The sequence below is a fragment of the Pistacia vera genome, unplaced genomic scaffold (genome assembly GCF_008641045.1).
Source record: "Pistacia vera cultivar Batoury unplaced genomic scaffold, PisVer_v2 Contig405, whole genome shotgun sequence".
Taxonomy (NCBI): domain Eukaryota; kingdom Viridiplantae; phylum Streptophyta; class Magnoliopsida; order Sapindales; family Anacardiaceae; genus Pistacia; species Pistacia vera.
In genome coordinates this window covers 1,562,383-1,571,867 of record NW_022196230.1, presented here as the reverse complement: position 1 = coordinate 1,571,867, position 9,485 = coordinate 1,562,383, and the positions used below count along the sequence as shown (strand labels likewise).

Below are 9,485 nucleotides of genomic sequence, written 5' to 3'. Positions count from 1 at the left end.
TAAATAGATTAATTAAAAATCACCTAAAACTCACAGACAATGCAAACATCAATTTCATTTTCGTTATCGACCCTAGAACATCCATACAACCACAAACCATTAGTCTACAAACTCGGATGGTGTTATGCACAACATTCATGAACAAAATTTTGATCTCAGTATTCGGGTTATGACTTATATGTGAATCATGGAATCAAACTCCATAGGCTCACTTTTCACATCACTCTCCACTAATGTAGAATTTCACATTACCTTGGATCAATAGGTCTTTGTAAAGGTTGTAACTTTAGGCCAAGGTATGGGTTCCAAGAAAATGATAGGAATAACAAAGTAAGAGAACTCGGTTTTCCTCATGCAAACTCTAAAATCAAATCGAACTCCACTTCTTCTCAACCACCAACCAATATGTCCACTTTTTCACAACCCTCAAACTTGTATCTTTCTTATTTTTGATACCATAAATGCGGCAGGGGAGATGCGTCTAAGGTGTATGTGGCGTTGTTATACCAGAGGTCGCCAAGTACTGCTAGGCAGTTTTTAAGGCGGGTTCTGGTTTCCAGCCGAAATACCCTTAAACTAGGCAGAATTTTTTTTTTTTTTTTTTTAAACTTAATAAAAATAAGAAGGCTGAAACATGCACACATGCACATCCCCACTGATTTTACAAACACTCCACAACCCCCAACCAATTTCTTCGCACACGTGGGTTGTGACAACCACACTTTCTTACCAAAACTCGTAATAAGCTTGAAGAACAATAAAGGCTCTTAATGATAAAGCAAGTAGGATTGTGTTTTAGGCTCAAAATCAGGATAGGGTAAACATTAAGTTCAAAGAACGAAAAACAAGGCTAAGTTGTGTTTACAAAGGCTCAAAGGGCTAACTAGCGATGGCAAAAACAAGGGTTGGCTTGAAAGGCTCAATCGGTCCAAAAATAGCCTAAATCATTTCCTAAGTGATGTGAATTCTAGGATTTCACCTTGAGTGATTATCAAATGAATTCTAGAGTTTGTTGAAATCACAATAAAGTTCATGTAAACTTCATACATAACACGTCTCTAAGTAGGTGACTGAACCACTTTCAATCCACAGTTCACTAGGGTCTCAACTTCATGTCATTAATATTCACAGACATCCGTAAGCAAAGGTAAAAATTAATGTACTCCATTAGTTCTAATTATTGCAATCACATTCCTATCATAGACATATGACTCATCCAAGAGACAAAAATAAAACTCACAACCTAAAATGAAAGAATAAATAAAAATGCTCTCTAAATCCATACAAAAACAAATTTTGCTCAATTTAAGTTTCTTAAATTCCTACCCCCAACCAATAAAATCAACATTGTCCCCAATGTAAAGCGTATGAGTAAAAGAAAGAGAACGTTACCGCATTCCTCAACAAAATAAAGCCGTCCAGTCGTATACACCAGTCGTTCTATCAAAACAGAAAAACCACTAAACAGACCTTGTCGGTCATCAGAGTTATGCAAAATACAAGAATGGCCAAAAAGAGCATGAACAAAGAACAACAAAACAATAAAACAAAATAGACTAATAGTTCACAAAGACTCAAAGAACGCACAATAGACAAAATAAAAGTACATCAAAACAGAAAAATAAAAGCGACTAAAACAACTGCATTGACAACATTAACTAAAATCTACTCCTCCATACTCTCCTCAGAATCCTCATCAGGAGCATCACCGTGCTTTTCATCCGCCGGGTACACAAAATTAGTCCATTCACACCCCGGTGCTGCTATCCCAGCATGAGCAAGTTGCAATCTTTGCATCTCATGTTGCACCCTCATTTGCCCACTCATCCATGTCATCCAAGCCTCTTGACGATTCTGTTGCTGTTTCAACTTTTCGATGTCTTCATTCAGCTTTAACAATTGATCTTTTTGGGAAAGCTTCGACGATGAAGATGCTTTGGTCCTGGGTACCTCTACTCTGCCCCCACTGGTTAAATTTTGCAGAAACTACACGGTAAGACACACTCCTTACGGAATAAAAACTTCTTCAGCATTCAATGGCACTTCCGCTTGCGTACACAATGCAGTAATCAGGTGGGGAAAATAAAAGCCCGTCTTGGAACGCTTTGCCGAATGGGTAATCTCTTGAAAGATAATTTCACCCACATTCATCCTCATCTTCTGGCGGATAGCATACATTAAGATTGCCCTAGCTTTACTAACAGTACTCATGTGCTTGGATGGCATCAATCGAGAGCATACAAAATATAACCACATGCGCGAAATTGAGTCCAAGAACTTACTTTCAAAACGGATGTGTTCCCCAGCCGCAATAAACCATGTAGCTCTCCCTTCAGTCAAAGAGTTTATTACTACGTCAAAATCCACTTGTTACTTGAATGCGGCATAGGCATCGTCATCGAACTCAACTTGCGGCAGCCCATAAAATTCATTAATCGCAGCTGCATTAAACACGATCTCTTTACCTCTTACTATGGTTCTCCCGTCAACGCTATCAGGAGTGTTGGCATAAAACTCCTTTACCACAGAGGCAACAGCAGGTGCCGGGGGCTCTTTGCAAAATTTCTCCCAACCTAGAGCTTGAATCACATCAGTTATTCCCTCAAAAGCTTCTGTAAACACCAGCCCTCGTTCTTCAATAAATCGCCCCGGTTGCTTTGCAAAATTTTCATACATTTCCTGAGCAGCCTGGCTAACAAACCAGGTATCACTAAAGGCCTGCCTTTTTCCTTTGTCACTCCTATCACTTCTTGGTTTTCTTTTGGGTGCCATTATCACAATTTTGAACTCAACCCAAATACTCAGTCAAAATACTAACACTGCTCAACAGAAATCAACTCACTCCCACAAACAACAACTGCCCTTCTTCAATCAAACACAATCACAACAATAAACACTCCCACGAAAATCACCCAATCTCTATCAATAGTCACAATCAACACAAAATCATCCCACACTTCCACAAAATTCAATTCAATGGGTTTCCAACTTCACCAATCAAAATTACTTTGCAAATTGGGTGAGAAACACTTACTTGAGCCTTGATCTGTCCAAATATGCCTTGAATTGATATTGATTAGATGAAATTTCGAAAACCCCCAATTTCTCTTTAGAAACCCTAACCTTGATTTTTTCGCGAAAACTCCTCTGGTCTCCTTAATCTGCATAATGTGATGGGAATTTGAGTGTGTTAGTAAGCAATGGAGTACAAATTGAATGATTTAAATGAAATTTGGTGAAGAGCAACTGTGGGAGAGAGAAGCATGTAATGTAGATTGTTTGAAAATAGAAGAAGAAGAAGCTGATTTAAACGCAATATTGCGTTGCCTGGTGCGATCGCTGCGGCAACACATCGTTGTTATCGTCGCAGTATCACTCTGGATTCACGCTTGCTGCAGCGATTAAACTCGTTGTTGCGGCGAGCGTGATTAATTTCAGATGGGTTATGTCATGCGTGTCATTCACACTCGCTGCAGCGATAAAGTGTACCGCTGCGGCGAGCGTAATGTCCTTCCAATTTATCCTTTTGTTCGTTGTGGCAATCACCTGCAAACAATTCGAAAATTAAAAACATGACACATAAAACTTAAAACGAAAGAAAATAAAAAATACGAAACAGAACCTCGTTATACGTAAATAAAAATAAAATAAAAATAAAAATAAACCAAACAGAACCGAAATATTGGGTTGCCTCCCAACAAGCGCTTGTTTCAAGTCTTAAGCTCGACTCCTTTTCTATCGTCAATTAGGATTCTGAAGAAGAATTGAAACCCTCTCATCGGCATTCCCATTCTCAATATAAGGTTTCAATCTTTGCCTGTTGACTTTGAATGTTCCCTTCGTCGGGTGGTGAAGCTCTATCGCCCCATGCGGAAACACTCGATGAATGATGAATGGGCCAGACCATCTTGAGCGTAATTTTCCTAGAAAAAGTCGCAGTCTCGAGTTGAACAACAGCACTTTGTCACCCTCCTGGAATTCCCTGTTCACAATGTGTTTGTCATGCCACTGCTTAGTCTTTTCTTTGTAAATCCGGGCATTCCCGTATGCATCATTGTGAAACTCTTCCATCTCATTGAGTTGCAGTAAACGTTTTGCTCCAGCGGCTTGTAGATCAAAATTCAGAAACTTTATTGCCCAATACGACCTGTGCTCTAACTCCACTGGCAAGTGACAAGCTCTTTCGTAAACCATCCTATAGGGCGACATTCCTATTGGTGTTTTGAATGCCGTCCTATATGCCCATAGTGCATCATCAAGCTTAGTTGCCCAATCCTTTCGAGAGGTGTTCACTGTCTTTTCCAGGATTCGTTTCAGCTCCCTATTTGAAACTTCGACTTGGCCACTAGTTTGCGGGTGATATGGGGTTGCAACTCGATGTGTAACTCCGTACTTGCTTAACAATGCTATGAATTGACGATTGCAAAAGTGAGAACCACCATCACTGATAATGGCTCTTAGCGTGCCAAACCTTGAAAAGATATTATTCGTTATGAACTTGATAACGACACGAGCATCGTTTGTTGGCAACGCAGCAGCTTCCACCCACTTCGATACATAATCTACAGCAACCAAAATGAAACGGTTAGAAAACGAAGAAGGAAAAGGTCCCATAAAATCTATCCCCTAAACATCAAACAATTCTACTTCCAGGATATTGTTTAAAGGCATGGCATTTCTCCTTGACATATTCCCAACCTGTTGACACTCATCACAACTCATCACAAAACAAAAAGCATCTTTAAAAAGAGAAGGCTAGAAAAATCCTGATTGAAGAACTTTTGCAGCGGTCTTTGTCGAACCGAAATGACCACCAACTTCCATAGAATGACAGTGACGAAGTATATTCATCATCTCTTCCTCTGGCACAAAAATGGATCCTCCCAGAAGTAGTACTTTAAATCTGCAAAAAATTTCTTTCGTCTCTGAGAGTTCATTTCAGGGGGCATAACCTTTCGTGCCAAGGAGTTAGCAATGTCCGCAAACCATGGTCCTTCCTGAATAACAAACAATTGTTCATTCGGGAAGTATTCATTGATTAGCTTTTCTTCCTCTTGAACTTCTTCATTGGATTCCAATCGGGATAAATGGTCAGCCACTTGATTTTCTGTTCCTTTTTTGTCCTTGATCTCCAAGTCGAATTCCTGTAGGAGCAATACCCATCACAATAATCTTGGCTTGGAGTCCCGTTTTGCTAGGAGGTACTTCAGTGCAGCATGGTCCGTGTATACGATGACCTTGGTACCTAGCAAATAAGAACGAAACTTATCAATAGAAAACACTACTGCTAAAAATTCTTTCTCAGTAGTGGCATAATTCAGTTGAGGTCCCGTTAACGTCTTACTGGCATAATAAATCACATGCAAGACCTTACCTTTTCGCTATCCTAAAACAGCCCCTAAAGCATAATCACTCGCATCACACATGAGTTCAAAGGGTAATTCCCAATCAGGCGCAACAATAATATGAGTAGAAATTAATTTTTCTTTTAAACAATTAAATGCGTCTAAACACTCTTGACTAAAATTAAAAGGAACATCCTTAGCTAATAAATCACAAAGAGGTTTAGAGATTTTAGAAAAATCATGTATGAATCTCCTATAAAAGCCCGCATGCCCAAGGAAGCTTCTGACAACCTTCACTGAATTTGGAGGTGGTAGTTTCTCAATGACTTCAATCTTCGCTCGATCCACCTCAATGTCGTTCGCTGATATCCGATGACCTAACACGATCTCATCTCGTACCATGAAGTGGCATTTTTCCCAATTGAGCACCAAGTTAGTGTCAACACATCTTTGCAAAACATTAGACAGGTTAGATTAACACTCATCAAAAGAATTTCCAAAAACAGAAAAATCGTCCATAAAAACTTCAATGGACTTCTCAACCATATCGGAAAAAATTGAAATCATGCAACGTTGAAAAGTTGCAGGAGCATTGCACAAGCCAAAAGGCATTCTTCGATAGGCGAATGTTTCGTATGGGCACGTGAAAGTCGTCTTCTCTTGATCTTCCAGCGTTATGACAATTTGGTTGTAGCCTGAATATCCATCTAGGAAACAGTAGAACTCATGGCCCGCTAACTTCTCCAACATATGATCGATGAATGGCAATGGAAAATGATCCTTACGAGTCGCGAAATTCAGTTTGCGGTAGTCAATACATACTCTCCATCCTATGACTGTTCGTGTTGGAATCAGCTCGTTGTTGTCATTCCGGACCACTGTCATTCCTCCCTTCTTTGGCACCACTTGGACTGGACTCACCCATGCACTATCCAAAATTGGATATATTATTCCTACATCTAAAAGCTTCAACACCTCCTTCTTGACCACTTCTTGCATTGATGGATTCAATCTTCTCTGTGGTTGGACAGTAGGCTTGTAACTTTCCTCCATTAGGATCCTATGCGTGCAGATTGAAGGACTGATACCTTTGATATCCGCAATTGTCCATCCAATGGCCTTCTTGTACCTTCTCAAAATGCGCAGCAACTTTTCTTCCTCTACAACACTCAAATAAGCATTAATAATGACTGGAAAAAATTTACCGTCTTCTAAAAATGCATACCTTAAATGAGATGGTAGTTGCTTGAGCTCAAGTGTAGGCGCCTTCGTGATTGGTAAAGTTGACTGAGACTCCACATCTCCAATTTCTCTGATCAATTTACCCTCGGGACGACCTAAGGGTGGTAAAGCTCTTAAGTATCTTAGACACTCACTTATCTCTTCACTATCAACTTCATCCTCCTAGTCTCTAGAATTCATCAAACAATTCTGTAAAGGCAAAATTTGGTAGTTCTCTTCAAAATTCTGCTCCACTATGGTGTCGAGAACATCAATCTTAAAACATGAATCTAACTCAGACGGACGCTTCATAGACTTGAAAACATCAAATTCTACTTGCTCATCTTCTACCCTTAAGATCAATTTCCCTTGGTGGACATCTATCAATGTTCTACCCGTGGCCAGAAAAGGTCGCCCTAAAATTAGAGGTATTTCCCTATCTTCCTCCATATCTAGCACTATGAAATCTATGGGAAAAATCAGTTTGTCTACCTTAATCAGGACGTCTTCGACTACCCCCCTAGGATATGTGATCGATCGATTAGCTAATTGGAGAGACACGGTGGTTGGCTTCACTTCTCCCAATCCAAGCTTCCTGTAAATGGAAAACGACATTAAGTTAATACTAGCTCCTAAATCGCATAACACTTTATCAAAATAAAAACTACCAATAATACAAGGGATAGGAAAACTCCCTGGATCTCGTAGTTTAGGTGGTAGTTTCTTTTGAATCAGCACGCTGCATTCCTCTGTCAGCATGACTTTTTCGTGTTCCTCGAATTTCCTCTTGTGCATGAGGATCTCCTTCAAAAATTTTGCATACTTCGGCATCTGTTCAAGCATATCAAAAAAAGGAATATTAATATGTAAACTTCGAAACATGTCAATGAACTTACCAAGTTGCTTGTCGAGCTTCTGATTCTTCAACCGTTGTGGGTACGGCAAGGTTGCCTGTCTTGAAAGAGTTTTCTGCTCATTTGTTCGGTCCTCACGGCCACCATATTCATCACCGCGGCTATCGTTGGATAATCCTAACGAAATTTGAATAGCCTCACGCTCGCCGCGGCGACTAGTTTCATCACCGCGGTGATCGTTCTTTCTTCTAACGAAATTCTCTGCATCCTCACGCTCACCGCGGCCACCATCTTCTTCGCCGCGGCGATCGTCCTTCTGCTCATCCTTCAGGTTTTGTTATATCCTCTATTTTTCACCCTTCGAATTTTCCAAACTTCTTCCACTCCTCAGGGTGATTGCATGTGCCTGTTCTTTGGGATTTTTCTCTGTGTCACTCGGTAAAACCCATTGACCTCTTCTCGCTAATATATTGTGAATCTGCCCAATTTGAGTCTCAAGGTTCCTAATAGATGCAGATTGGTTTTGAACCAGGACGTCGGTCTTCTCAAACCTCTTGCTTGTCTCCTCAATGAACTTGGTTAATGTATTTTCCAAGTTTGATTTTTGTTCTTGATATTGAAATGCAGGAGCTTGTTTTTGCTCATTATTGTTGCTCCATGAAAAATTTGGGTGTTTCCTCCATGCTGGATTATAAGTATTAGAATATGGATTCCCTTGCCCTCTTTGGAAATTGTTGACGTGGTTGGCTTGTTCATGCTGAGCAAACTGGTTTCCCTCTTGGCAATCGTTCGACGCATGATTTCCTGCACAAAGGTCACATGTTAGAGAAGAAGATTCAATTGCATTAATTTTTAACACATTACCTAATTGCTTCTGGATGTTCGTAAGTTGAGCAGCCAGTGCAGTGTAACTGTCGACTTCGTGCACTCCCGCTGATCTCTTGTTGAATTTCTTTCTGGAGTCCTCATATAGTTGTTGTTCACCATCACCTCGATCAGATTGTATGCTTCTTCTGGCGTTTTGGTGTTCAAGGCTCCCTCACTTGCAGCATCAATCATGGCTTGAATGGTTGGTAGCAAACCTTGGTAAAACGTTTGCACTTCTGACCAGATTGGTATACCATGGTGTGGGCACCTCCGTAAGAGATCCTTAAACCTTTGCCATGCTTCATACAATGACTCTGAATCTTGTTGGTAAAAGTTGGTAATCTCACTCTTCAGTTTGGCCGACTTGGCAGGTGGAAAATACTTAGTGAGGAACGCTTGAGCCAACTCATTCCATGTTGTGATGCTCCCAGATGGCAATGAAATCAACCAAGCCTTAGCTTTATCCCGTAGAGAGAATGGGAAAAGCCTTAGTCTGATTGCATCCTTGGATACCCCATTATGCTTGAATGTGTCGCACAACTNGCTCAATCTATGGTTTTATTACCTAAGACAAATCAGGTTTCATCTCTCGATCTCAACCTAACCCATGATATCATTCAACTCTCGGGCCCTTGAGAATTGAAAGCATTATGCACAATAATAAAACTTAGAATTAAAAGCTCAATAAGAATTAACAACAAACCAAGTCAACACATAATAATAAATAGAGATACATCTTAGCCCTAGAAAAGAAAATTAGTTCATAATGAAAATAACAAAATCCATCATTCTATTCAATGACATTAGTTCAAGAAAGAAAAAGATAAAAACTTCTCTAATCGGTGAACGAGAGCTCTCAGGATCCCGATCTCCAACTTGATAGCCGTCTTCTTCCTTCTCCAAAAGTCCTCCTTAATTTCTTAAAAACTCTCCTTTATATCTCTGGGGTTCTTGGTCGTGCTTAAGAAAAAGATTAGAAAACTTAGCCCATTCAAATTCGGATTAGGGTAATGACTTAACACAAACCCGTGACCCATCGCCGCGGTGATCGTTCTTTCTATCCAAAGCATCCATAATCTTTAGAATTAGATGAAGTCATAAACACAAACATTGTAGCTCTCTGAATAATATTTCCAACGCCACCAGAATCATCAAATTCCAACTTCTACAGCTCAAGTTATGACAGAAACATCGAGGC

The 9,485-nt window shown here is 40.0% G+C and overlaps 1 non-coding gene across 1 annotated transcript; it reads left to right on the top strand.

Moving 5' to 3' along the window:
* Positions 1-8,537: 8,537 nt before the first annotated feature.
* Positions 8,538-8,644, top strand: LOC116142206. The gene has a single exon (XR_004129968.1). It is a non-coding gene; the product is annotated as a small nucleolar RNA R71 (small nucleolar RNA).
* The last annotated feature ends 841 nt before the right edge of the window (positions 8,645-9,485 follow it).